The sequence below is a fragment of the Peromyscus californicus genome, unplaced genomic scaffold (genome assembly GCF_007827085.1).
Source record: "Peromyscus californicus insignis strain IS unplaced genomic scaffold, ASM782708v3 Scaffold_7__1_contigs__length_154581171, whole genome shotgun sequence".
Lineage (NCBI taxonomy): Eukaryota > Metazoa > Chordata > Mammalia > Rodentia > Cricetidae > Peromyscus > Peromyscus californicus.
In genome coordinates, this window is record NW_026294595.1 from 68,518,932 (window position 1) to 68,546,203 (window position 27,272).

Sequence of the window (27,272 nt, forward strand, 5' to 3'; positions counted from 1 at the left end):
CTCCCTCTGGGACCCACATTCACTGCTGAGCACAAGTCTGGAAGCAGGAGCTGAGCCCGAGGAGGCTTCCCTCCTGAGTGTCTCCTCTCAGCCTGCTGTGGTTCTGGATTAGATGGAGCAGAATGTTCTTGGCAAGAAAAACGGGTTTCTGGGCTCTCAGAAGAACTGTGCCTGTAGACACACAGGGGAAGGCTCTGCTGAAGACAGACTCGGTCTCACAGGGAGGGTGGAAAGGACAGAGGCTTCCCCAATGTGGTGGGTAGTGGCATTGGCAGGGGCCACCGAAGGTCGGCTGCTGGAGCTGTGACCTGGTCACCCTGTTTTCTTCCTTATCATTAGGCAAGAAAAGTGGCTCTACCTCTTAGGGCAGGATTATTCCAGAACAGGAGATTCTGTGTTGTTATCGCAAATGGACGCAAGCCCGGGAGGGAACAGTTGGAGATGGTCCTGGAAGGGGACAGGGTGACAAGGTGCTAGGCAGGACACAGTGTAACACATGTTTCTAGAGAAGGAAGACTCCTAGCTGGAGGACAGTGGAGCAAAGTTCCAATCCTGCAAGACATCCGGCTAAGTGGGGAGGGGGTGGGGAGCCACAGTGCGGGTGGGACCAGACACTGGCACCTCCTAAGTCCTTGGCAGAGTCTTGAGAAGATGGGATTGCTGTGTCCACTTTAAAACTGAGTCCATGTGCCAAGGGCAGTGTGTGGGTTGGACAAGATGCCTGACCCCCAGGGGTCAAGTTGGGAAGATCTTGGGAATTAGAAAGTGGAGTCTGGACTTGAGACTCCAGGTAATAGAGAGCCATGGTGGGTGCCTGAACATAGCACAGCACAATGAAGGAGGTGCCCACACTGGGTGGTGGGAGAAAGACCAGCAATAATGCAGTAAGGACAACCTGCTTCCCGCTTGCCTTGTATGAGGTGTGCGTATGGGTGTGTGTGGTGTGGTCTGGTCAGGCTGGCTTGGAATTCACAAAGCTCTGCTTGCTGAAATCAAAGATGAGCCATTATGCCTGACCCCTGCCTTTATTTTTATTATTATTTTAAGATTTAGTGTGTGTGTGTGTGTGTGTGTGTGTGTGTGTGTGTGTGTGTGTGTGTGAATGAGTACAGGTGCTTGCAGAATCCAGAAGAGGGCATTGAGGGCATTCAATCTTCCTGGTTTTGGAATTATAGGTGGCTGTGAGCTGCCCCACATGGGTACTGGGAACCAAACTCTGGTCCTCTGTGAGAGCAATACAGGGAAGTACATTCTCTTAGCCACAGGGCCATCTCTCCAGGCCAGAGCAGCGATTCGACAGTAACACAAAGTAACATCACGTTAGAGGTACGGGCAGCAGGGTATCTTTCCTACCTTAGCATCCCGCTTTTTTTTGTTTTTTTTTTTTGTTTTTCGAGACAGAGTTTCTCTGTGTAGCTTTGCGCCTTTCCTGGAACTCGCTTTGGAGACCAGGCTGGCCTCGAACTCACAGAGATCCGCCTGGCTCTGCCTCCCGAGTGCTGGGATTAAAGGCGTGCGCCACCACCGCCCGGCAGCATCCCGCTTTTTAAAGATGATATGAATCTGAAGATCAGGCTGGAGCAGGGGCATGCCCAGGATGGAGAGAAGTGAGGAGTCCAGGGTGAGGTCAAATGAAGGAGAGTGTGTGAACTAAGCAGGCTGGAGGGTAACCCCTAGGACTGCTTGACTGGGACAGTGAGGAAGCTGGAGGCGGGGCCTTACTTGGGTTGTGGGGCATCATGTTATTTCCTTGCTATGATGGAACACCCAACAAAAGCAACTTCAGGGTTTATTTGAGCTCCTAGACTGGAGGTGCAGTCCATCACGGTTGTGAAGTCATGGCAACAGGAGCTGGAGATGGCTAATCACATGGTTTCCATAGTCAGGAGTAATACGAGGTGCATGTCTGTGCTCAGTTCACTTTCTCATTTCTTTGGGACATTGTCTCACATAGCCCAGGCTAGCCTTGATTGTTGAGGATGACCTTCATTTCTGAACCTCCAGTCTCAACCTCTCTACATGTTGGAATTGCAGGTAAGTGCCACCATACCTGGCTTGTTGGCAGTGTTGGGAATCGAACCCAGGGCCTGTGAATGTTAAGCAAGTACTCTACCAGCTGAGCTGCATCCCCAGCCCCAACTTTCTCCTTTTTATTCAGTTTAAGGCCCCAGACTGTGGGCTACTGCTGCCTACAGTCAGGGTGGTTTTTCCCTCTTTAGTTAAGCCTTTCTGGGAAGGCCCTTGTAGACATGCTCAGAGGCGTGTTTCCATGGTGATTCTAAATCTGTCATGTTGATAATGAAGATTAACCACTATGAGCACCAGCACCCAGCTAAGGACAGGAAGGCACCGGTGCACAGCTTGACTGCTACCCAGCTGTGCTGTCTTGGGCAAAGCGCTGCACCTCTCTGGTCTCTGTTTCCTTTTCTTTAATTATACATAACACACATCTCAAAAAGCCCAGTTGGTTACAATACAGTCCTCACCTCTGGCTTAGGGTGATGACATCCATGGACAGTATCTCGGTTCCTTCAGGCCTCTTCTAGAGACGGGCACGGCTCCCTGCCAAAAGCCTAGCAGCCAGCTGCACATGGAACCTCTCCTGGGCCTGATGCTGGTCTTTCTGCAAATGCCAGGTGTGCTTCGGGGACTAAGGGACACTTGCTGGTGGTGCCATGCGGAGGCAGAGACCACGTCACGGGTGGGAGGGTGGGGCTTCAAGGCCCTGGCGGTGGTGGTGGTGGTGGTGGTGGTGGCGGCGGTGGTGGTGGTGGGCAGCCACTGGGAACAGGCTGTGAGGAGCAGCTGGCTTTTCTATTCTCATGCTGAAGGGGAAGGCCATTTCTGCTCCAGATGCAGGAGACGCCAGGCTTCATTACTTCCAGGGATTCTGTCCATGTTCTTGCTCTCGATTCAATTAAAGCAATCTGAGGTAATTAATTGAATTTGTTATTTGATTAATAAAGATAGAAATTTGGCTAAGTTGCCGTGAAGAAAAGAGCCATGTTGAGATCTGAGGACAGAGGATCCTGGAAGCCTCATTCTGTTCGCACCTCCCTTTTGGCCTGATCCCCCTCATTCCTCTTGTATACCCACTGTGTCATCTCTGAATCCCCCATCATTCCAGCTGGGACCAGGAGACAGGACCTCAAAGTCAGGGATATGGACTAGAAGGAGTGAGGAGGTGGCTAGGGAGCAATGTGATCTGTGGGGGTGGGGGAGTGGAAGCTGGGGAGGAGCCTTCATGCATCTACAAGGGCTTCATGCTGAGAGGACAGAGGCTGAGGCAGGCCAGAAGAGTCTGACTGTGTGCAGGAAGACTTAGGCCAAATGCAGAGCATTGAGGAGTAGGAGGGGTAAGCCCAGGGTGGGTGCCACTGTCTGTCCAGAGAAGGCTGTGCACAGTGGGAGCTGCCAGCATCGGCTATGGGTCAAACCAGAGAGGAAGGGCCAGGCCAGACCCCAGTGTGGGGAGTCACTGGGGATCAAGGGTTAAGACTGAGGGTTTCCTAATATGGCCCAAACCTAGCAACTCCACAAAATTCAGATCTGCAAATTTGATGAAAGTGCATAGATTCAAATGGCAAATGAAAAGCTAGGGGAGATATTTGAAGCTCACATCACATATGAAGGTTGAATTCCTTCAATATGTAAAGAGCCCTTCTGAGTCAATGAAAGAAAAATTCCCACTTATAAAAGGTAGAGAAAGGTTGGAAGGGACAACTTGTAGGAATGGAACCACAAATGATATTTGCTTATTTATTCATTTATTTGTTTGGTTGGTATTATGGGAGAGAGGATCTCATGTAGCCCAGGATGACCCTGAATACTTGGTTTGACTGCCTCTACCTCTGAGTTCTGGGATTATAGACATGTACCATCTCACCCAGGCTACAAACGGCTTTTAAACATATGCAAAGTTGCTCATTCTCTTTCTGTAATGAGGGAAATGCAAATTAAAAGTGGGCAGAGATTCCATTTTTATACTTAAGATTGAGCTTGGCGTTGTGTGACACTATTCCTGGGGAGATGTGAACAAACGTCTACTCACCCCAGATAGAGAACCAGGGACAGACAGGTACAGATAACACCAAAGTCCGCTGTGGTGAACCAGTGAGTCTGCTGGGGTTACTTCAACTCCAGGAGTATAGATTATGGGTTACTTGCAGAGTGAGCTGCATCACAGAATGTCCGTCCCAAAACAGACAAGGACTTAGAAAAGCTGGAACCCTGGATCTTTCTGCACACCTTGCAGGCAGCTCCACAGGTCAGAGAGTTTCCTCTCCTCAACGGTCTTTACAGCTCATAGAACCCAGGGAGAAGGAGGGGCCTGTGAGTCCAGTAAGCTTCAGAGACATGCTGGGACTTGAGGTATTTGCTTCCTGGGTTTTAATGAACTTTGCTTTAGAACTTCCTGAGTCTTAAGGAGCCTTCCTTAGGGATACAATGTTTCAGTTCAGAAGAAATTGCTACACAGCACTCCACCCCTTCCTCCAGCCATTCCATTCTTTTCGCCTCCTGTCTGTGGTGTTCTCCAAGCCTTGGAGGAGGTGATGTAGACGTCTAAGCCTTGGGCTACTTGCCACAGCAACAGCTGCTTATTCTCAGGAGTGTCTCTGTAGGCCGCCATTGTCTGTAAAGGAAACATCATGACCAATTGCTGTTGACAGTGGAGCTCTAGGACTGATCTTCCGCACAGATGTAGTTTGACAGACACACCACATCCATTTAACAAAGCAATGGCTGTTGCTTCCCTTCCACCAATTTTTTGTCCTGGTTCACAGAATCTGGAGTGATTTCCCTACTGTGGAATAGGCTTTAAATCCAAACGGAAAGTTGTTGGTTGTACCCTAAACAGTCTGTGCCACTAGTGGACCTGTAGATACATCTTTCTTGACATTAGATGGTGTTGCACGCAGCATCTTCAACCAAGTAGGACTATTGGTGAAACCCTCCCCCAGCAACCTTCGATACATCTTTCAACATTATGAAAGCCAGCCAGCAGGGAGAGAGCTTCCAGTTTAGTCCCAGCCTAACTTCTCTATGTCGTGTGACCAGCTCATGTATTGTCTTCAGCCACAGACTCTTACCTAGATCTGGTATGCAGCCAACAGCAGTGGCAGTTATCATCTGGGGAGCTTTGGGGACCTTCCATCCAACAGCTCATGGGGAGGTTACCCACTCCTGGCACTGCAACTTTTGCTTAACCACTTTATGGTTTGGGACACTTGTCTTTCTCCAGACATGTAGGATGTCCTCTGAAAAATTTTTACTGTTATTTTTACCCTTTTTCCCCCTAGATGTTTGTGTAAATCTGTAAGACACTCTGGGGCTGAAGTGCTGGCTCAGTGGTTAAGAGCACTTGTTCTTGCAAAGGACCTGGGTTTGATTCTCAGCACCCATATGGGGCTCACCACCTCCTTGGACACTAGGCATACATGTGATGCATAGACATACGTGAAGGCAAAACACACACACATGAAACAAAAGAAATCTAAAAACTCTGTAAGACACTCAAGCATTAGCATTACGTGACAAGACCTTTTTTGCAGAGAGTGTGCAGGATCTGTGAAGCCCTGTCATTGTCTATTTCAAATACGTGTAGTCAACTTTGAGGGTTAAGTGGATACTAAAAAAGACATGTTATCAAGGCCCAGTGTGGTGTGAAAGGGTCTCTTCACTTTTATCAATTCTTGAGTCAGAAGAGCAGTGTTGGGTATAGTCACAGACAGGAGACACCCCCCATTTAGCCTTCCATGATCCATACACATTGCCCCGCTGCTGATGGTCTCAGCAGGGCTGGCTTGTGTTGCTTCTGTCTTAGGTCTAAGAGCTTCACTATAACCTGCTGTGCCTGCTGCTGGAGCTGGCTCCCTCGTTCTGACAGGCTCCAGGCCAGCGCTGTGGCCCTTAACTTTCCACCAGCCACACCTGATTGCTGAAAGGGCCCCAATGTAGCTGGAGTTTTCTTGGTCCTACCTGGCCCACGGTCAGGACAAATCTCTCTCACCCACCAGTCCCGCAGCCGCTCAGACCCAACCAAGTGAACACACAGAGACATATTACTTATAAACTGTATGGCCGTGGCAGGCTTCTTGCTATCTGCTCTTATATCTTAAATTAACCCATTTCTATTAATCTACCCAGTTTCCACAATGAACTGCTAAAGGGAAATTTGGAACCTGTAAGGAGGAGCTCTGACTGGATGTCCTGAGGTTGTGGACAGTGAGAAAGCTGAAGGCCCGGAGCCATTCCTCCTGAGGAGTTGGCTCCCAGCAGAGCTCTGGGTACATGTGTACCTCCTTTGGGTGTCTAGTTTCCATCTCCAGGGTCGTAGGAGCATGATCACAGACATTTGGAATACCTGGGAGATGCTGCTGTATGAAACTTTTCCCATATTAGTCAGGCCCTTCTCACTGCCTAGGATCCCTGATCTTGGGCCTGAACCTGGGCCTTTCTTCTCCATGGCTACCTTTTCCCAGGAGCCTTTCCTGACTGTCCTAGGCTTGTTTCCAAACTCCTGGGGCACTATCTAAAAGAGACTGAAGGCAAGCAGAACCACTGGGCATGGTGGTGCGCATCTGTAACTCAACAGTTTCCAGGTGAAGACAGGAAAATCAGGAGTTCAAGGTCATCCTTGGCTACACAGCTGAGTTCAAGGTCAACCTGGGTAAACAAATAAGTATTTAATAACACCAGCCCTCAAGAGACTGCATTTCCAGTCAGCTTATACAAGTCTTTTCTTCATTTGTTTGTTATTGAGATGGAGTCTCACTATGTAGCCAGACTGACCTTGAACTCCTGATACTTCTGCCTCTGCCTCCCAAGTCCTGGGATCCCAGGGAAGCCCCTGCGAACCCTTTAGAGTTGCTGATGGAAATGAGTTCATTTACATTTAGGGACCCATGCCTGGCTCTTTGAAATGCTATCATCATTCTAGAAGCTCTATGTGCTTGGGCGATTGACTTACCTTCCCTGGAACCCAGTTCTCTTAGCTACAAAATACTAAACAAAAGATGGCAATGGATGCTATTTGATGTGTGTACCTCTTGGGATTGTGATAATTAGATGAGATAGTGTTGATAGAAGCATGGCGGTTTGTGAGCTTCGGATGTGACTACCACTATGTTACGAGGTGACTAGTCCGCACGTGAGGGGAAGAGAGCAAGCAGCCTTCCCTGGGCGGCGAGGGAAGTCTGAGGCCCACAGGGGTTAGCTGGCCATGGTTACTCCAGACAGAGCTCTCAATCTGAAGCACAGGAGACCAGACGTGTTTCCCATTTTAGATTTTGGAATGTTTGCATATACATAATAAATATCACAAGTGAGACTCAAGTCTAAACCTGAAATTCATGGTAGCTTCTTTCTATATGCCTCACACACAGTCTGCATATAATTATAGACAATTTTTAAATGACTTGGGCACAAAATGGAGTTTCGTGGTTCCTTTTTTGTCTCTGTGACGAAGTCCCTGACGAAAGCAGCTTAAGGAAGAGTTCACCGTGGCTCACAGCTGGAGGCTACTGTCCATCATTGTGGGGAAGACAGGGCGGCAGGGTGCCAGGAGGCAGCCGGTCATGTCTCCACAGGCGGGAAGCAGAGAGAGATGAGCTCAGCTTGCTCTCTCCTTCTTATTGAGTCCTGGACCACAGCCCACTAGACGGTGCTGCCCACATCCAGGGCGGGCTTCCCACCTTGACTAACCACTCTAGATAATCCCTCACAGACATGTCCAGGGGCTATCTCCTCGGGGATTCTTGATCCTGTCAAGTTGGCTATTGATAGTAAGCATCGCACGTGGTGTGGGATTTTCCATGTATGGTTTCATGTTAGTGCTCAGAATACTTTTGGATTTGAGGATGAGAGATGCTGAGCCTATGTTTACTGGGTACTTACCATGTGCTAAGTGCTTAGCCCAGGACATGATACGGCATTGTGCTTGAGATACCCTTCCCATCAGTCAGGCAGAGTGACTGTCATACCACCTCTGAATCAAATCCTTGGTACAGGTGACAGAACTGAGGCTCAGAGAGCCTGGATGGCATTCCAAGGTCACAAGGCTCCAATGGGACATTCTGGATGGCTCTTCTTTTCATTACCTCATCTTTGCCTCAGCTATAGGTCAGGACAGGACCCTCTGAACTGTCTGTGTTTCCTCCTCTTCCTCCCCACCACTACCCAATCCAATACTGCGGGGTTGGACCCAGAACGGAACCCTCTCTGCTTAGGCAGACATCACGTCCATGTTCCCCTCCCCTCCTGTGGCTGCAGCGTGTGGTGTTAACTGACAAGGAGAGATGGTTTGAGAAAGAAGCGAGCTCATTATCGGGCAGAAGACTTAGCACTTCCCGAGACTCCACAGCACCCTTGGATGTAGCTGGCTTGCCTCTAATTGCTGTCCCTGACACGTTTCTTCCAGAACTGGAAAACTGAGCCCGCACACAGGGCAGGAAAAATTGAAAGGTCCCAGGACCCGGTGGCCTGAGAGAGCCCTGCCTCCTCCATCTTGTGTCACCCTGCCACCCACCTGACATCATCCATCAGCCCTGCTTAACCAGGATGGTCCTAACCACGAAGGTCTCCTCATCCTTGCAACTCCAGGTAACAGGGGTACCTGGGGAGGGGGGAAGCCACCTTGATCCTGAGATGCCACCCTGGCCTCCATAGATGCCCAGAATCCAATTAAAGCCTCCATTAGAGCTGAGGAAAGAGATGTGACTGGAGGTGATGGAGAGGGACGCACTTCTAATTAGACACGCAGCCACACGCCCCTGTCCTTTCTAGATAAATGTGAAGGATCAAGAGGAGTAGTAATTAAAACTTACCAGTCCTACACAAGCTCTATCACCACGAGCTCTGCTTCCTCCCAGCTCCTGGGTCCTGACTGCTTCTCTCCACCAGCCAGTCTCTGGGCAGGAAGAATGCTGGAGGAAAGTCAGCAGAACTGGGTGCCCTGGTTCAAAGGCCTAGAGAGGGTGGACCCCAGCTGAGTTTGCCCAGGGAACACAGACTGGGGGAGGAGACAAGCTGGGGGCCCTGGATCTAGGTCAGATCCCCCTAGAAGTTTAAAAACACCTACATGAAGCCAGGGATCATGCCACAATCCAACAGTCTCAGCACTGGAGAGGCAGAGGCAAGATGAGAAGTTGAAAGTCATCCTTGGCTCCATAGCTAGTTTTGAGACCAATCTTGGCTACAAGAGACCTTAACTCAAAAAACTAACAAACAGCTGCAGTGTGTAGATAGTTCATTCAAACACCGGGACATTTGGTTTTCTTTAAAAACTCAAAGATCTGACAGCTCCTGGCTTGTTGTCTCACCCAGCAACAATCCTCACTGGTGGAAGTCAGGCAAGAGGCAGGTCCTCAGTGCACCGCCCTCCAACCGGGCTGTGTCATCTGTCAGTCACATGAGTTTCGGGAGTATCATCTGGGTCTTCAACCTGTAGGTGAAGGGCAGTGCCCAATGTTCATTCTGACCCCCTCCTTTCCTCCACACATGTGTTCCTTCTGGGCCCTCTGCCTGAGGAGACTTTCCTCATCTCCATTCAATGCCCTCTCTAACATGAAGCATCTCCATGGCAGGAACTGTCCTGTTCTCTGGCTGCTGGGATACTGACCATCACTCACAGTGCTTTTCCAATATGTGATGGTCAACCTACCCCCACCACAACCCCTGCTCCAAGGGGGTAGGGGGCTCCTTAGGAGCATGGCCCAGGTAGGTTGGCCTTGTCCTCCTCCTCGGGTGTTTAATAAAGGCAACTGGGAGCTTGTGGCCCCTTCTAGGCAGCCTGCTTGGGTCAACATAGAGCAAGTGGCTAGGGCCACATCAGCCGTTCTCTGGATCTGCCTTTGTAGCTTTATCTTTTTATCTGGGCCTTTCCCAGGCTTCAGGCTGGAAACCAGGTACGGAAGGGCATTTTGGGATTAATACATCACATTAAATAGACAGGAAGGGCCCCTGCAGTGGACAGAAACAGCCACAGGAGTAGAAAGATGTGTGGAGTTCAGGCACCTAACAGCAGGCAAAGTCTCCAGGAAGTTTTGGTTGTTGTTGTTTTATATTATTTTATTTATTTATTTATTTATTTATTTATTTATTTATTTATTTATTTATTTATTTTAGGCAGTCTCATGAAGTCTAGGCTGGCCTCAAACTCTATGTAATCAAGGATGACCAAAAAAAAAAGATATTTACTGATTTGTTTTACTTTATGTGTGCCTACATGAATTTTATGTACATCATATGGATGCAGAAAGCTACAGAGGCCAGAAGAAGGAACCAGAGCCCTTGCAACTGGAGTATAGGCAGCTATGAGCCACCATGTGGGAGCTTAGAATTGAACCTAGGTCCTCAGGAAGAGCAGTTGGTGCATTTAACCACTGAGCCGTCTCTCCAGCTCAGACATTGATCCCCTACTTCCACTTCTTGAGTGCTGGTTTTGCAAGCATGTACCACCACTCCTGGTTTGTACTGGGGATTGAACCCAGGGCTTGGTGCATGCTAAGCAAGCCCTCTAACAACTAAGCCACATCCCAGCCCTGAAAGTTTTTTTTTTTTCGAGACAGGGTTTCTCTGTGTAGCTTTGTGCCTTTTTCTGGAACTCACTTGGTAGCCCAGGCTGGCCTCGAACTCACAGAGATCCGCCTGGCTCTGCCTCCCGAGTGCTGGGATTAAAGGTGTGCGCCACCACCGCCCGGCTGTTTTTTTGAAAGATGTTTTAAAAGCAATGTCAGTGAAGGAATGGGTGGGCTCTGTGGTGACACGCACGGCTGAAATGATGTGTGTGACCATCAGTCAACTTCTCCGGCTTGGCTACATCTCAGCCTCATGGAGCCGCTCCCCAACCTGTATGCACACCAGTGTCCTCATATGACAAATGTGACAATAACATCTGCAATTTCTTTTCATTCCTTTCTTCTTCTTCTTCTTCTTCTTCTTCTTCTTCTTCTTCTTCTTCTTCTTCTTCTTCTTCTTCTTCTTCTTCTTCTTCTTCTTCTTCTTTTCTCTCTCTCTCTCTGTCTCTCTCTCTGTCTCTCTCTCTGTCTCTGTCTCTGTCTCTGTCTCTCTCTCTCTCTCTCTCTCTCTCTCTCTCTCTCTCTCTTCAGGTAGTCTCTGCACTGGTAGTCAACTCAGTCTCACTATGTAGATGAGGCTGGCCTGGAACTCACAGTGATTCACCTGCCTCTGTCTCCTGAGTGCTGGGATTAAAGATGTGCACCACTGTTTCTTAAATAGTTTGAGTGTGCTTCACATCATCCAGCAGCCTTGCCCCAGATACATACCTTCCAAGGGCAGAAAGCGCTCATGTTCACACTAAAACTCATTTCTGATTAGAGAAGCATTGATCACAATGGCCTCCAAGTTAAAAATCTGCAAAAACGTAAATTCCACTTTTGAGCATGTGAACAGACTTCCAATCAACTGCAAGACATGTATTCACGCATGCATGAATAAACAAGTGAGTAAATGAAGGAATGAATGTGGCAAATGTTTCTTTTCTAATGCTTGGTACCTAATTGGTAAAGAACCACCCCTTCATTTCTCCCTCCTGCTTTTTGCCTTCCTTTAGCTCACATTTCCTGGGGTCCTACTTTGTGTCACACAATGTCCCAGTGCTGGGGACACAAGAGAGTGCAGGACAAACTCTTCCTTCAGGCTGTTTTCTTTTGTGGGCAGAAAGATAAGCATCAGTCGTAACTAACTGGGGAAACAGCAAGCTGTGTGCACTGGTAGTCAACTCAAGAGGGAAGGAAGCTGGTGAGGGGTGGGCCTAACTGAGGAGGAAGAGGAGGGGCAGGTCTAGCTGCAGAAATGCCACTGGAGTGGGTGCCCAGAGGAGGACAGATGCTAACAGCTAAGGAAAGTGTCTTGGGTAGCAGAAGCCTAGCTGGGGTTTCTGAGTGGGAATGGCAGTGGTGGGGGGAGGCAGGGAGGTGACAGGGAATGTCAGAGGCCATAGTGAGGACTTGAGTGGGTGTTCTGTGTGATGAAGAGGCTTCGGGGTGGTGGTGGTATCTGAGCACCACCCCGAGCTCTCCCCACACTTAACTCATTACATCTTTAGCACAACAGTGCCAATCACCCTCTATTCTTGTTTCAGAGGGAGGATGAGCCGAGACTGAGTGGGGGGATTATCCACCCTCATAAAGAGAGATGGAGAAGCCAGACCAGGAGCTGACACAGGCCAGTCGTGGGTAGGGAAGAGGAGGCTGTGAACTCAGACAGACCTGGGTGCAAAGCTGTGTGACTTCCAGCAGGTTACTTAACCTGTAAACTGGGGATAATGGTGGCCTTGGAAGACATAAGGTCCTCTGGGCAAAGGCACTTTGGTGGCCGATGATTTTTCCTTTTGAACTGATGGCAGCTGTCCCGTCTGTCCTCTTCTCCTTGCAGGAATGGCCGTTGTGGCCTTAAAGAGAGAATCTTACTGCTGGTTCCTTTCTTCTTCTTGGGCCCAGTTAACCTTAGGAGAGCTGCAGGGGCCCACGTGGTGCAGGCCTGCTTCCCTCTAGCCCCACAGGTTCATGGCTGCCGTCAGTGGTGACTTCTCACTGCTCTGACCTACCTTCCCCTCCCATAGAGCTCCACTTCTTGGGGGGCCTTAGGCAGGCAGGGCCATGCTATGATGGTGGAGACCTGTGACACCAGCCTCATCCAGGGCCAACTGCAGAAGGCAGAGGAGATCTTGGCAGGTAGTCCGGTGCGGTGAGAGCTGCCAGCCAGGCTGAGGCTGGAGTCTTGCAGGAGACCCCAGGGGCTGCAGCAGATGGCTTCTTTCAGAGTCTAATTATCCACCCGCCTGGAACCGGCGGGGGCTAAGCACAACAGTGTCTGTGTCTCCTTTCCCCTGGAAAGGGAGGAGAGGGCTACAGGTATGCCAGCCTCACTTGTGTGCCCTGTTGTCTTCCTCCAGCCTGGGTGCTTGGGAGCCCTGCTTGTGTTTGGTTCGAGCTGAGTCTCGGGTGCCCTGCACATAATGTGGTACACAGTTGGTGCTCAATAGTTGGTTGCTAAAAAAAAAATGGATGAGGAATACGTTTGCCACTGTTTTGCTCTTCTGCCAGGCCTGCTTCTGGGCAAAATTGAGATGGCTAGTTAATCTCAGAGCCCTCCCCCTTGACTTCACACAGCCGTCTCTGTCCTTATTTGGCAGCCTATGACCTCTTTCATCATTGGCTAACTGAGAAAATGCCTAACGTATTCAATTTATACCAGACTGAAAATGACTGACCGCACTCATTCTTCACATATACATTGTGGATAAGGATGAGGCTTCACGGCCGAAGCCCGCCCCTTTACTGGGCCTCATCTCCTGGTGCTCCTGTTTTTGCTTACTGGTCCCGTGTGCCTTTCAGGTTTCACCACCACATAGATCCGTAGCTCATTGGAACTGCAGAGGTAATATCGGCACCCCACACAGCGAGGTCCTCCAGTCTCAACCTGAGGACCCAGGTGATGGGGGCTCCCTACCTCACATACAGACAGCCGTTGCTGGATTGAGACTTCCTGCCAAGTAGCCATCTTGCCCATGCCCGCCCTTTGGAGTCAGGTTCACAGGGTAGCATGCCCTCTAAATAAAGATGTCTGGACATGCATATGTCTGTCTGTCCTCATCCAGTCCCCTAAACAAGATGGGCAGCATGGTCAGCCCATCCTCTCAACAAGGCCTCTGAGGACTGGGTTGGTCATTGGCTGGAAAACACCACCAGCGTCTAGCGAGTGCTCACCGCTGGCCAGGCTCTGTCGGCAGGGGCTTTCTGGGACTGACTTGTACAGTCTTCACCCAGGGCCACACTCTGGACCCTGCCACCAGATCCACTCAGGAGAACACAAGGCAGAAGGGTGTGCAGTAATATTTCCGAGGTGAGAGAGTCCAAAGCAACAAAGGCAGGATTTGAAACCAGATTGTCTGATTTCGTAAATGTGACTGAGTTCTGCACCGTGATCATGTGGGGGGTGGGGTGCGGGGGGGATGGTGGTGGTCTTGGCTTTAAAATTATTCCTCTTCTTCCTCTTCTTTTCTTCCTTTTTCTGAAACAAATTCTCAAGCGGCCCAGGCTAGCCATGAATTTACCATGTTGCTGAGGATAACCTTGAACTCCTAATTTTCCAAGTGCTGGCATCATAGGCATGAGCCACCACACCCACCTTGTCCTTTCTAATCTTGACAGCTGCAGGCCATAGCTTTCCCACAGAGTGATTCTTGATGTCCGGATGGCCTCTCCTGTTGTGAACTTCCAGGGTCTGTCACCTCTCACCAGCAGCTCTTTCATCTCACCTGTAATTAAAAGTTCACTGTGCAGTTCTCATTTTAAAAATGGTTTCGTTGGCCCACACATGTTGAAGGTGTAGAAGGTGACAAACTTGGACACACACTTTCACTCAGGGAATCATCGCCACCTGGAGTGGGGAGGGACGAAGGGAGGGCAGCTGTTAACACCTGTTAGCACCTGACCCGCTTCCCCTTTGCAGCTGCACCACAGCTGTTCACCCCTTCCTTACAGAGAGGCTGCTGGGAAGGGGTGGCGGTGGAACATTCAAGAAGGTCTCCTGTCCCATGAGTCTTTGCTCTCTCCCCTAGGACATCTCTCCTGCAGGCAGTGGAAGCTGCTCTGGCTGGCTTCCAACTCACTGTGTAGCCAAAGATGCCTTTGAACTCCTGATCCTCCTGCCTATTCCTCCCGAGTGCTAGGAGCTCAGGTGTGCACTATGCATCCTTTCAGGCATTGCTGCAGATGGAATCCGGGGATTCCTGCATGCTAGCAAAGAACTCTGCTAACTGTGCTACACCACAGCCCAGAAGTTGTTGTTGTTGTTTTTTTTCATTTGCTTTAATTTTTGACTTTTTAAAAATTGAACATTCAAGTCAGTAAACCTTGGTCCCTCTGGCTGGGCATTATCTAATTAACCAAAAGTCTTAGCAGGAAAAGGCTCATCTCCCCAGGAAGGCTGAGTCTAGCTGGCAGAAGGACATTTAGACCTGAGATGACTTGTCAACTCCTTAATCACCAACCTGCTGGTGTGGTTGACAGATTCTGGAGTTGTGTGATTCTTTAAAAAAAAAAATGGCCCCGTTTGCCTCCTTCTACACACACACACCACACACACACACACACACACACACACACACACACACACACACACACACTGCATGGTTTGTGTCTCTGAGAAGTAGCAGGAAGTCTAAATGAATGCATCTCTACAGATACTATGTGAGAAAGAGTGCACATCAGCCTCCACTCATGATGCTCAAAAATTTTTGGACTCCACCTACCTTGTCCACCCAACCATTGTCATCATGTGTCATGGCTGACAGGGAGCTGCTGTACCCCGTTGCTGCCCAGCATGCAAGAGATTACTGTATAGATGTCACCAACCTAGACAAAGACCCCAGCACAAGCGCCCGAGTGTGCTTCCTGCTGACTGTGTTTCACTTCACATGTACTAAAGCTAAAAAAAGTAAGTTGAAGCATCCTGTGTTGGGAACCCCTGTACTTAGTGTGTGATTCTATTTATGGGGAACCCCAGAGAAGACAAACATAATCTACTGTCATGGCACTGTGGAGTCCAGGGTTGGAGTTGGGAGGATGGAGGCAAATGAGCTCCAGTGTTTTTGGGGGAATGACAGAATGAAGTGTGTGTGTTTATGACTTTAACATCTATTAAGACTTATCCAATTTCACCCTTAGAAATGGATGTAATTGGTGCTCAGACTGAGCACAACTAACAGTGGGAAAGTCTCAGGAACAAAGACACAGATGAATTGTGGCCCAGGGACTTTGGATCCTGGGAACTCAGTGGTCACCAAAAGTCCACCGGAGTCAGTGGTTTTTCTGTAGCCAGATGTTTCTCTGGTGCTGCCCAGACCTGAGGTCCAGACGAACCTCTCCCACCCACGGTCCCGCAGCTGTTTATAAAATAATCACTCAGAGGCTTATATTAATTACAAACTGTATAGCCTATGGCTTCAGCTTCTTGCTAGCTAGCTCTTTCATCTTAAATTAACCCATTCCTACTAATCTATATGTTGCCATGTGGCCGTGGCGTTACCAGTCTGCTGACATCTTATTGCTCCTTTGGGGGCTGCTGGCATCTCTCTTGACCCCGCCCTTTTTCTCTCGGTCTCTCTGCTTAGATTTTCCGCCTGACTGTAAGCTTTCTTGCCATAGGCCAAAGTAGCTTTATTTATTTATTTATTTTATTTTATTTTTTTTTTTTTTGGTTTTTCGAGACAGGGTTTCTCTGTGTAGCTTTGCGCCTTTCCTGGAACTCACTTGGTAGCCCAGGCTGGCCTCGAACTCACAGAGATCCGCCTGGCTCTGCCTCCCAAGTGCTGGGATTAAAGGCGTGCGCCACCACCGCCCGGCTGGCTTTATTTATTATCCAGTGGGAGCTACACATACTCTCAGCATACAGAAAGACATCCCACAGCACTTTTCAAGTTCATTGTCTCACGCTGATGAAGATTAAAGATTTGGACTTATGTGGGAGTATGAAGGTGAGCGCACGCCTCAGTCAGAGAAATTATAGAAAGTGGTAAGTTATGAGAAGGAGAGACACTGCCTGAGAGAGGGAGGGGTTCCCAAGAGAGGCAAATCAGTTGAGCAGGTGGCTTAGGGTTTTGATACAAAGGCTGAGGTGATTTCTATTGAGATTGGTTAATTCTCTGGGCATATTGCAAGCTCAACTAATGGGGGGCTCACGTGATCTGTAGATGTCCCCACAGCCCAGCCGGGGAGATGACCACGTGCTGACCTTGCTTTCCACCCCTGTCTTACACTTAGTTAGTTGTTCACCTTCTCTGTCTGCTCCCTGTTAACCTCTAATCGCTGACCTTTCCGGCGACTCTTTGGATGTTAATTAGACTCAGGGCTCTCTGTTCTCCCGGTTACATGATCAGCTTGCCGTGTCACATTGGTGAGGGGCTAGCTCCGTCGCACTCACCAGAATGCGCCAGTTTGCTGTGGTTTCCTCATTGATATTCCTCATTGATTGTCTTTGGAGCAGTCTGGGGTGGTCTCTTTTCTGGACTAGGTGGAATCTTCTTGTTAGAAGCTATCCTCACCCATAATGCAGTCTGTTAGATTTGATGCATTAGCAGCAAGGGGGAATGAAAGAGCAGCAGTATCTGGCTTGTGCCCCCAGGGCATCATGGGAACCAGTCTGCTGACAAGGAGCCTCTGCCTTTCTTCTTACCTCATCGGTTTGGCGACCTCAAAGCTGCAAGCCCTCTTCTTCCTCTCCCTTGGTGTTCTGATTATAGTCACTTCAACACCAACCTTCCTTCTAATCCCAACAACTGTGATCAATGTGTAGTTTTCACCGTGGGCATCTTTCTTTCATTATCTACAGTGAGCAAACTCTGCTCATACCAGAGAGAAGTGAAAATGTATGTTCACATAAACATGAATTATTGTGCATAATAGTCAAACATGGATACAACTCAAAGAATTAACAGCTAAATGAGACATGATATATGCAGACAATGGAATATTATCTGTCAGTCAAAAAGAAGTGAAGTATTGATGCATGCTAGAATGCAGATGAACCTCAAAGACATTATGATGCTAATAAGAAAGAAGCCAGACACACAAGGGCATGTTGTCTTGGTTACTTTTCCATTGCTGTGCTAGAACACCATGACCAAGGCAACTTACACAAGTATTATTTGGGGCTTATGGTTCCCGAGTCCATCACTATCATGACAAGGAAGTGTGACAGTGGGTGGGCATGATGATTGGAGCTGGAAGCTGAGAGCTGAGGGCTCACATCTTGAGTTACAAACAGGAAGCAGAGAGAGAGAGAGAGAGAGAGAGAGAGAGAGAGAGAGAGAGAGAGAGAACTCAAAATGGTGTAAGTCTTTGAGCTCTCAAAGCTCACCCCCAGTTACACACTTGCTCTAACAAGGCCACATCTCCTAAGCCTCCCCAAATAGAGCCATGAACTGGGGACCGAGCCTTCAAATGTTCAAGACAGTGGGGGACCTCTGTCATTCTAACCACCACACATGTGTGCCCTGTGGTTCTGCAAATATGACATATTCGTAAGAGGTAAACCTATAGAGGCACAATATAGGTTAGCGGCTCTCCAGGCTTTGAGTGGGGAAAGAAAGGGAAGAAAGATGTGGGTAAGCGATTTGACATGAGATGAGGTGGGGGTTGTGGGGAGGGTTGTGAATTATGTGGATACCTGTGCACTAGGTCCCACTGGAATTGTACAGTTTACATGGGGAATCATGACATAATATGTCAATTGTGTCTCAAGAGAGCTGGGGGAACAGTGCATCTTGCTGTGTATAACATGTACATCAATTGCTTCTCTGTCTTTTGGCAAAGATTATGTGTAGCTGCACTTCAATAAAGTTAAATGAAGATTCTAATATATATATAGAGCTTAACATATGTGTATAAAATACAGTGGAAGTGCTGGAGAGATGGCTCAGCAGTTGAGAGTATGCACTGCTTCTGTACAGGACCTGAACTCGATTCCCAGAACACACACTAGGTGAGTAACAACCATCTGCACCTCCAGCTCCAGGGAGATCTAATGCCCTCTTCTGGCCTCTGCACACATCTGCACTCAAATACGCACACATCACACACACACACACACACACACACACACACACACACACACACACACACACACGGTGTGGTGACATACACCTTTAATCCCAGGAGTTGGGAGGTAGAGGAGGGCAGATCTCTGTGAATTCAAAGTCAACCTGGTCTATGTAGCAAGTTCTAGGGCTATGTACTAAAACCCATCTCAAAAAAAATAGTCTTAAGAGGAAACCTACAAAAACAAGGGAATTTTCATGTCTGTATATGTGCACATCCATCTACATACATAAGTAGATTAATGGGTATATGTACACATTGCTAGAAGCCTTGTATTTGCACACATACGTTAGAATCTTCATATACACATGGGCATATATGTCAATACTCATAGATGAATACCCATATAACTATCAGGGAGCTGTTTCCTCTGCATTGAAATGTCCTTTCCTGGAGGAAGGAAGGAGTCTCACAAGAGTCGAGAAGCTCACAGAACTTACAAAGGCCAGGAAGCCCAGAAAGGTACAGGATTGACAACATCCCTCCCCAGGCTACAGAAGCAATAAAGGATTCTAGGGCGAGGGAGCTCTTCCGGGGACTGCACATTGTTCAGGGGGCTCCAGGGATGCAGCTTTCATGGCATGCTGGGGTGGGCTCTTCAGTGACATATCTGTCTTTGAGTCACCCACACCCCTGTCAGTAACACCAAAGAAACTCATTGGCTCACCAAACTGGACGTGGGTGAAATCATTTCTGTTGTCTATAATCTCTGCCCTCTCTTGAGTGAATTGACTCTTGTTCACATTTCCCTAGGAAAAATTACACAACAGATATGCACACACATGTGTATAGTAGCTACACTGTGCATACATACATAATAGACATATATGCACACATAGAGTAGACACACATATAGGGAAGACATAGATTTTGATATACACACATGTATAATGGGTACTATTGTCATTCTCACGTTCGGATAAAATAGCTAAGGCGCAGAGAGGCACAGGGACTTGCTGAGGGCAGGTAGAACTCATATCCCACTTGACTACAGGATAGAGGGTCGGCTTTGGCAGCAGTGACCCAAAGCTGTTGGCAGGTGAGCAACTTGGGAGCAGAGCGAGGCTTCCATCCTCGGCTGCCTTGAGGATCCTCGGGACTCCATGGGCCAGGGTGTGTGCTGCTGCGTTCCAAGAGCACCTAGTGGCGTGGTCCCAGCAGGCAGGCTTGAGGTGGAGGCTATGTCTTTATGCAGCCCTCCCCTGTGCCCTATCTGTCATTTCTCACCGGTTCTGTCCCCGAGTGCAGCCATTCCAAGAGCACCTCTGCCTCACGTGGCAGAAGTGAGAGTGGGTAACTTGTCTCCGATCTGCAGCTCCTCTGCCAGCCTAGCAGTATACTGTAGCTGGAGCTGTTGGGGATTTCCAGGATCTGGTGCCAGAGGCAAACATACCCTCTGTCCTCAGTCTGCCCCAGCCATTCTTCAGGCCTTGGTGCATGCAGGCTGGCCTTCTGCTCCCCAGCCTTGCTGGAGGAAGACCTTCTCACCTCCCCCCCCCACACCAAGTCTTCAGGACACTTAGGATCCCTGGGCCTGAAGTACTGCTCTCAACAAGCCACCCGGAGTAGTAGCCTGGGACAGTAGTTGCCACAGCCCAAGCAGGAGTGGGGTCCTGGGAGATGGGTCTATTTCATGGGCCTCATGCTGTGTCCTCTCCCAGCCTTGGGTTCTTGTTTACAAAGTAGGGTTGGGCACCATGATGGAAGAGCCCTGTGGTCCTCGATGGCCTATGGTCCCAGCATCAGTGGGAGATGAGCAGGGCAGAGGAGGTGGAGGCATGTTGGGGATGGGGCAGGCTGGAGGGGAATTTACCCCCAAGTAGTTTACTAGGCGACTTAGGCGCAGCTGGTGTTGCTTGAAGCACCGTCTGGGTGCCAGGGTAGGGCTTGGCTTTATCACCTTGGTCCCTTCAGTCCCCTCCAGGAACCAGCTCTGAAGGGGAGGGCCACCTGAAGGAGGAGCCTCTGACAACAGTTTCTTCTTTCAGCCCAGGGAAAGGCTGGGCCTGGCAGCCCCCCCAACCCCCCTGCCCCCGCCAGCCTGCCATGAAAGCTCTCCCTCAGGACCTCCCCCCACCCCCCCAGGTTTCTGATGTTGGCTGCTGCTTCATCCTGTCTGGACAGAGCAGGTGGGATTGTAGAGAATGAAGCGGGGATGAGGCCATGTGTCCCTTCATTAATGACAGGTCCACACAGCATGGGGCGCAGAGGCCATGCTGAGATTTGTCTCTGTGTTTAATTCATCTTCCAGGGGCTTGGGTTTAATGATATATTTATCTGCAGAAAAGAGGGGGAGAGGCTGGAGGCAGAGAGGTACCGGGCCAGAGAGACGGGGTGAGAGACAGGGAGAAGGGGAACATGGGAGAGGCATGGTAGTGTGTGTGTGTGTGTGTGTGTGTGTGTGTGTGTGTGTGACACAAGAGAGGCTTTCTAAGAAAGTTGTCTAAACTTCTATATGATAAGACAGAAGAGACTTCCAGAAGAGAGACGAAGAGGCGGGGTACTAGGGCGTGTACACAGGTAGAGGCGGAAGCAGACACATGCTTGAGTTTTACCTTTTTCAGAGTGTTTCACCTGGCTTTACCTTTTTCAGAGTGTCTGACTTTGGATAAACTACAGTTATAACTCCAAGGGGCAAAGAATGAACATAACTAAATCATGTAATTTTTTAAAAAATGAGATTTAAAAGCCAAGGTATGTGGCCTGGAGATTGTGCTTTCCTAGCATGCATCGATTTGGGGGTATTAACAAATCTGGGTGTGATGATGCATGCCTGTGATATCAGCTCTCAGGAGCTGGAGGTGGGAGGGTCAGAAGTTCAGGTTTATCCTCAGCTACAGAGCAAATTCAAGGCCAGCCTGAGCTACATGAGACCTGGTCTCAATAAGTAAGTAAGTAAATAAATAAACAAACAAACAAATAAATAAATAAGGAAAGAGAGACAGAGAGATTTTAAAAATGAAAATGATGTGATCCTTGCTAGTTTTATGTCAACTTGACACAAGCTAGAGTCCTCTGAAAGGATAGAGCCTCAACTGAGAGAATACCTCCATAAGATCTTAATCAGTGATTGACAGGGGAGGGCCCAGCCTATCGTGGGTGGTACCATCCCTGGGACTGGTGGTCCTGGGGTCTATACGAAAGCAGGCTGAGCAAGCCTTGGGGAGTAAGTCAGTAAGCCACACCCTTAAACAGCCTCTGCATCGGCTCCTGCCTCCAGGTTCCTGTCCTGTTTGAGTTCCTGTCCTGACTTCCTTCAGTGATGGACTACAACATGGAACTGTAAGCTGAATAAGCCCTTTCCTCCCCAACTTGCTCTTTAGTCATGGTGTTTCATCACAGCAATAGTAACCCTAACTAAGACAGATATGTAATCCTTGAAACATCCTCTTCCTATTATTTCACTCTCTAGCTAGATTTCTTGCTATCTTGGGGAGCAGGTGCTGGCATGGAAATGGGCCAACAGCCCAGGCACTCTGTAAACGTTGACCATGGGTGGACTGCGGGCAAGCCTTCCCAGGAGCGGCAGTCCAAGGAAGCACTGGACAGCAGCTGGGGTGTGAGGCTAGGTGGGTTGACTGTGGTATCTGAATGGCCTCCCAGATTATACCTGACTGTGGCCCCAGCCTCTGCCCCTCCCCAGATGTGCTCTGAAAACCTCTGTCCCTCCTTGTGACTCCTTGATCAGCCAGGCTGGTTGCCATGGAAACTGGTGGTTTTCCACAGGACAAAGCAGGGAGGCTCCGCAATGGACAGCGACTGAAAAACACATTATGTGGCTTTAGAATGAGCATGGGAGGCTGTGGGGGCAATAAAGGCTTCGCTGATATGTGTTTAGGGGAAAAAATAATAACAAAACCTCCACAAGCCCCAGGTGGAAAAGGGACTTGAGTATATCCACGCTTTTCTTTACTTGTTAATGGCTTTTTTTTGCCCCCGTGGATACAGATCCTAGCAAACCTGTGACAAGGGGCAGGTGGAGGGCTAGGCTGTCAGATCAGGCCTGCAGCCGGGAGCTTCCTCATCTGTCCTGTCACCCCGGTGTGCTCCTGTCAGGGTCCTGAGACCTACTCTTCCCACGGTTACACATCTGTATCAGCTTTGGAATGGCAGGCCGGGGGAAGCCAGAGAGAAGCAGGTGACAGGATCCTTTCTAGGAAACTCTGAAACATCCTGGGCTGATGACAGCGTCTGAAGTTAATTTCATCTGTTGGTTTAAAATTTTAGGATAAGGGTGTGCTAGCAAGATGGCTCAGCTGTCGTAGGTGCCCGAGAACAGGGCCGGTGACCTGAGTTTGATCCTGGGGGTTCATATAGAAGCAGAGAGTTAATTCCAGTAGGTTGTCCTCTGACTTCCACATAGGCACTATGGCGCTTGTACACACACACACACACACACACACACACACACACACACACATTAATGAATAATGCAATGAAGATTTTTTTTAAATTTAGGGTGGTAAGAAGACTCAGGAATTCTCTCAGGCTAAAAACATAAAAATATAGACGAGAGAACCATCTTTCAAACTTTGGACAGCGGCAGTGTCAACTATGAAACCCAGGACAGAGGAGGGGAGCCCAGGGAGGGAACTCCAGCAGAGAACATGGGGAGGCAAGCCAGCAGGGCCCCGCAGTGTGCTGCCCTGAGCAGAGGGTGGAGTGGGTGGAAATTGAGGTAGCTGGGGCAGCAGGACATAACACGGGAACAGAGATAGTGTAACGCTTAGTCTTCATTGTGGTTTCTGAATCACTTCGTAGACCCCCCCCCCCCCCAGGAGTGTCTGCCAGTGTGTTTGCAGGACTTACCTGAGGAGGGGAGATGCGTCATGAGTGTGAGTCCAACCACCCTGTGGGCAGAGTCAGGCTGAATAAAAAGAAGGAATTGAGCTGAGTACCAGCATTCATCTCTCTGCTTCCTGCCTGTGTTTCCTGCCTCCCTCACACTCCTGCTGCCTTTACTTCCCCACCATGATGGTCTGTGATCTCAAAACATGAGCCAAAGTAAGCCCATCCCCCTTCTCCTCCCTTCCCTTCTCCCTTCCTCTCTTCTCCTTCCTTCCCTTCCCCTTCCTCTTTTTCCCTTTCTTTCTTCCTTCTTCCTTTCCCCTCCCTCCCTCGTTCCTCCCTCCCTTCCTCTCTTTCTTCCTTAAGTTGCTTTTGTCAGGTGTTGCCACATCGGTGAGGACGTCACCACCACAGACAGATGGCAGACAGACAGACAGCTTTGAGTAGAGCTGTGTTCTCGATATTTGAACATTGGTATAACAATGCATGAGGTAGAGACTTTCCTAGCATGTGTGAACCCTTGGTTTGCTCCTTAGCAAAGGAGCATGGGGTGAAAATGGGGCTAGAATAAGTACTGAGTAACCACCAAAACCCAGTAGGCTGAGGGATTCCCTGAGCTCACGAGCTCATTGAGGACTGGGACTAATGTTCTCCCACCAGAGCAGACAGATCTCAAAAGATGTGGGTGTCAGATGGAGCCTTAGTGCTGGAGCAAATCAGACGTACAATAATGGCTGTTTTGAATCCACTACACATAGCTTAAAAATCAAAAGTCAGAAGATCAAACTGACCTCAGGGACTTAACTGCAGGCCAAAACATTGATGATAAAGCCTACCATGCTCAACATCCAGCATGACCCAGACCCTCAAATGATAGATGCGATAAAACTTACAAATGGTGGTATTAAAACAGCTCTTCTAACTGCCCAGTAAGGCAGAAGGAAGCACAAACTGACAGAGAGAAAGAAGTGAAAAATACAGAAAAGACACAAAGGAAACTTCCAAAGTTGAAACACACAGTGAGTGAGTTGAAAACTGTACTGGTTAGGGTTGAGAGCAAAGTAGAAACTGCTAAGGAAGAGGCCAGAGAGCTTGAAGATGAAGCCACGCAAGCCTCTGAGATAGAGCATAGATTCCATCAAGACGAGAGAGAGAGAGAGAGAGAGAGAGAGAGAGAGAGAGAGAGAGAGAGAGAGAGAGGACATGTGGAAACAGAACAAGATGGTGGATTAAAATCTAAACATATTATATTAAACATAAATGAGCTAAATACTAGAATGAAATAGAAAGATGGTCATTTGGGCTAAAAATAAACCAAGGTTCAATGATATGCCATCCATAAGAAACCCATTTTGATTTAAAAGGCTCAGATTAACAGTAAAAAAAAAATGGAGACACATATGCTACACAAACACCAGAAGAAAGCTGGCATGGGCCTATGGGTGTTAAGTGGACTTCAGAATAGAGATATTGTCGGTCAGTTTACACAGTGGTGCAGCAGTCCTGTCCCTGTAGGAAGTGAGTGGGTCTGGAGAGACAAGAAGCAGACACCAAGAGAAGCGAAAAGGGGAAAAATAAGATCTATACAAGCTGCTGAAGAGTTCAATGCTCCTTTCCCAGGAACTGAGAGACCATGTCAATAGCAAGCAATCAGTAAGTAAGTGGTAAGAACTTGACTTAGATGACCTCTGGAACACTCTACATGACATCAGCAGAGCACATACTTTTTCCAAGACTGCTATGTACTTGGCTGCAAGCAAGTTTCATTCCAGAGAAGAGGATTTAGGTCATGTGAGTGCTCTTCCTGATCACAACTAAAGCCAATTTAAATCAGAAACCAATAACAGAAAGACACAGTTCCTCAAGGACTGGGGAGCTGCTGGCTTGGGCTATACAGTGCTTGCTTTGTAAGCAGGACAACCTGAGTTTGGATCTCCCTCACCCAAGGTAAAAGCCAGGCATGGCAGTGTGCCTGTAACACCAGTGCTGGGGAGGTGGAGGCAAGCTTCCTGGGGCCAGCCACGGTAACAGCATTGGTGAGCTCCAGGCTCAGTGAGGTACTCTGTCCAAAAATTAAGGAAGAAGACTGTAGCGGCTTGAACACACACACACACACACACACACACACACAAATTCCTCAAATGCTTAGGAATTTGAAAAGCACACTTTTGAATACTTCATGGATCAAAGAAGAAACCACAGTTTAAACACATTTAAAGGTGAATTAAAACTACATCATCATTTATAGAATTCAGCTAAGGCAGTGATTGGAGTAAAATCTGTATCAATAAATGATTCTGTCATAAAACAAGAAGATCCTTAAATCATGGGTCTGAGCTCCTAGGGGCTGAGGTGTAGTTCAGTGGTAGAATACATCTTTACTGTACCGGAGGCCCTGGGGCAGAGAGGATCTGAGAGTCCCAGTGAGGAAATTAGACAAAGAAGAAAAACAATCCATGTAAGCAGACAGTGTAAAGACTGGACCTGGGAAGTGGGTCATTTGGTAGATAGTTTGCCTGTTTGTCTAGTACACATGAAGCTCTGAGCTGGACCCCAGCACCACATAACCTGGGTGAGGTGGAGCACATCTGTTATCCCAGCACTTGGGTGGTATGATCAGAAATTCAAGGTCATCTTCACCTACAGAGAGTTTGTGATCAGCCTGGGTTATGTGAGACCCTGTCTCAAAGAAAACAAATGTATATAAAGATAGGAATAGCAACCAGTAAAATTGAAGGAAGGAACAGAGAAAAATCATTGAAATAGGGAGATGAATAAAACAGACAGATGTCTAGCACAGAAAAAAAGATTATATTTATCTATATCAGAAATGAAATCAGGAGCACTACTACAGTCCATATAGACACAGGATAGTAAAAGTATCTGAACAGTATTTGACCTCTGATGAAGTGGACAGATGTCTTAAAAGGCATAAACAAAACAGATATGAATAAATCTGCAGCTTAGAATGTTCTCCCAAGGACATCCAGGCTTATATGACTCACTTGCAAGTTTTAGCACACACTTAAAAGAGAAAGAATGTTAACACCACACGAATTGTTAGGAAATAAAAGAGTGGGGGACTCCTCATTCATTTTGTAAAGCCAATTTTACCTTGGTACCCAAACTAGATGAAGACATTACAAAAAGTGAAATCAGCACACTGACATATACCGTGAACTTAGATGCAGAAACAGTACTATCAAATGAAGCCAGTGACATTTTGAAAAGCTAATAACACAGCATGATCAAATGTGGTCTATCCCAGGAAACAACCCAAGAAGCCTTCAGCAGATGAAGGGGTAGACAAGTCCTGCTGTGTCTGTACTCTGGATATGGATGATTCAGCACTAAACAGGCTGGAGCTGCAGATCTATGCAGCAATTTAGATGAATCTCCAGGGCATCTTGCCAAACACACACACACATACACACACACACACACACACACACACACACACACACACACACACACTCACACAGAGCTGGGGTATGGCTCAGTGGTTGAGTATTTGCCTAGCATGCACGAGGTCCTGGGTTCAATCTTTAGCACCACAATTAAAAATAAAGCACACACACACACACACACACACACACACACACACACACACACACATGCACGCATATACATACACATCTGCAATCACACACACACACACATGCACACATGCACACACGCACACACGCACATCCTGACCTTCCCAAAAGTTCCACATTGCAAGATTCTATTTGCATAACATTACTGAATTAACAAATTACAGCATTGTATGGCATCCTGGCTCCTGGGGATTAGGAAGCTGGTGGCAGTGGGATGGAGAAGAAGGCTCTAAAGTGAGTGTGAGGGATCCCCAGGGGGACAGAG

The 27,272-nt window shown here is 48.3% G+C and overlaps 1 long non-coding RNA gene across 7 annotated transcripts in view; it reads left to right on the forward strand.

Moving 5' to 3' along the window:
• The first annotated feature begins 2,098 nt into the window (after positions 1 to 2,098).
• Positions 2,099 to 27,272, forward strand: part of LOC128101156 (uncharacterized) — a 57,302-nt gene continuing 32,128 nt past the window's right edge. For 2 of the 7 annotated variants that reach the window (XR_008215009.1, XR_008215008.1), the window contains exons 1-2: positions 2,111 to 2,636; positions 8,420 to 8,601. This is a non-coding gene — a long non-coding RNA (uncharacterized LOC128101156). Of the gene's footprint in view, positions 2,637 to 8,419; positions 8,602 to 27,272 lie in introns of all 7 variants that reach the window. The other 5 variants (XR_008215006.1, XR_008215011.1, XR_008215005.1 and 2 more) reach the window with 5 other exon arrangements.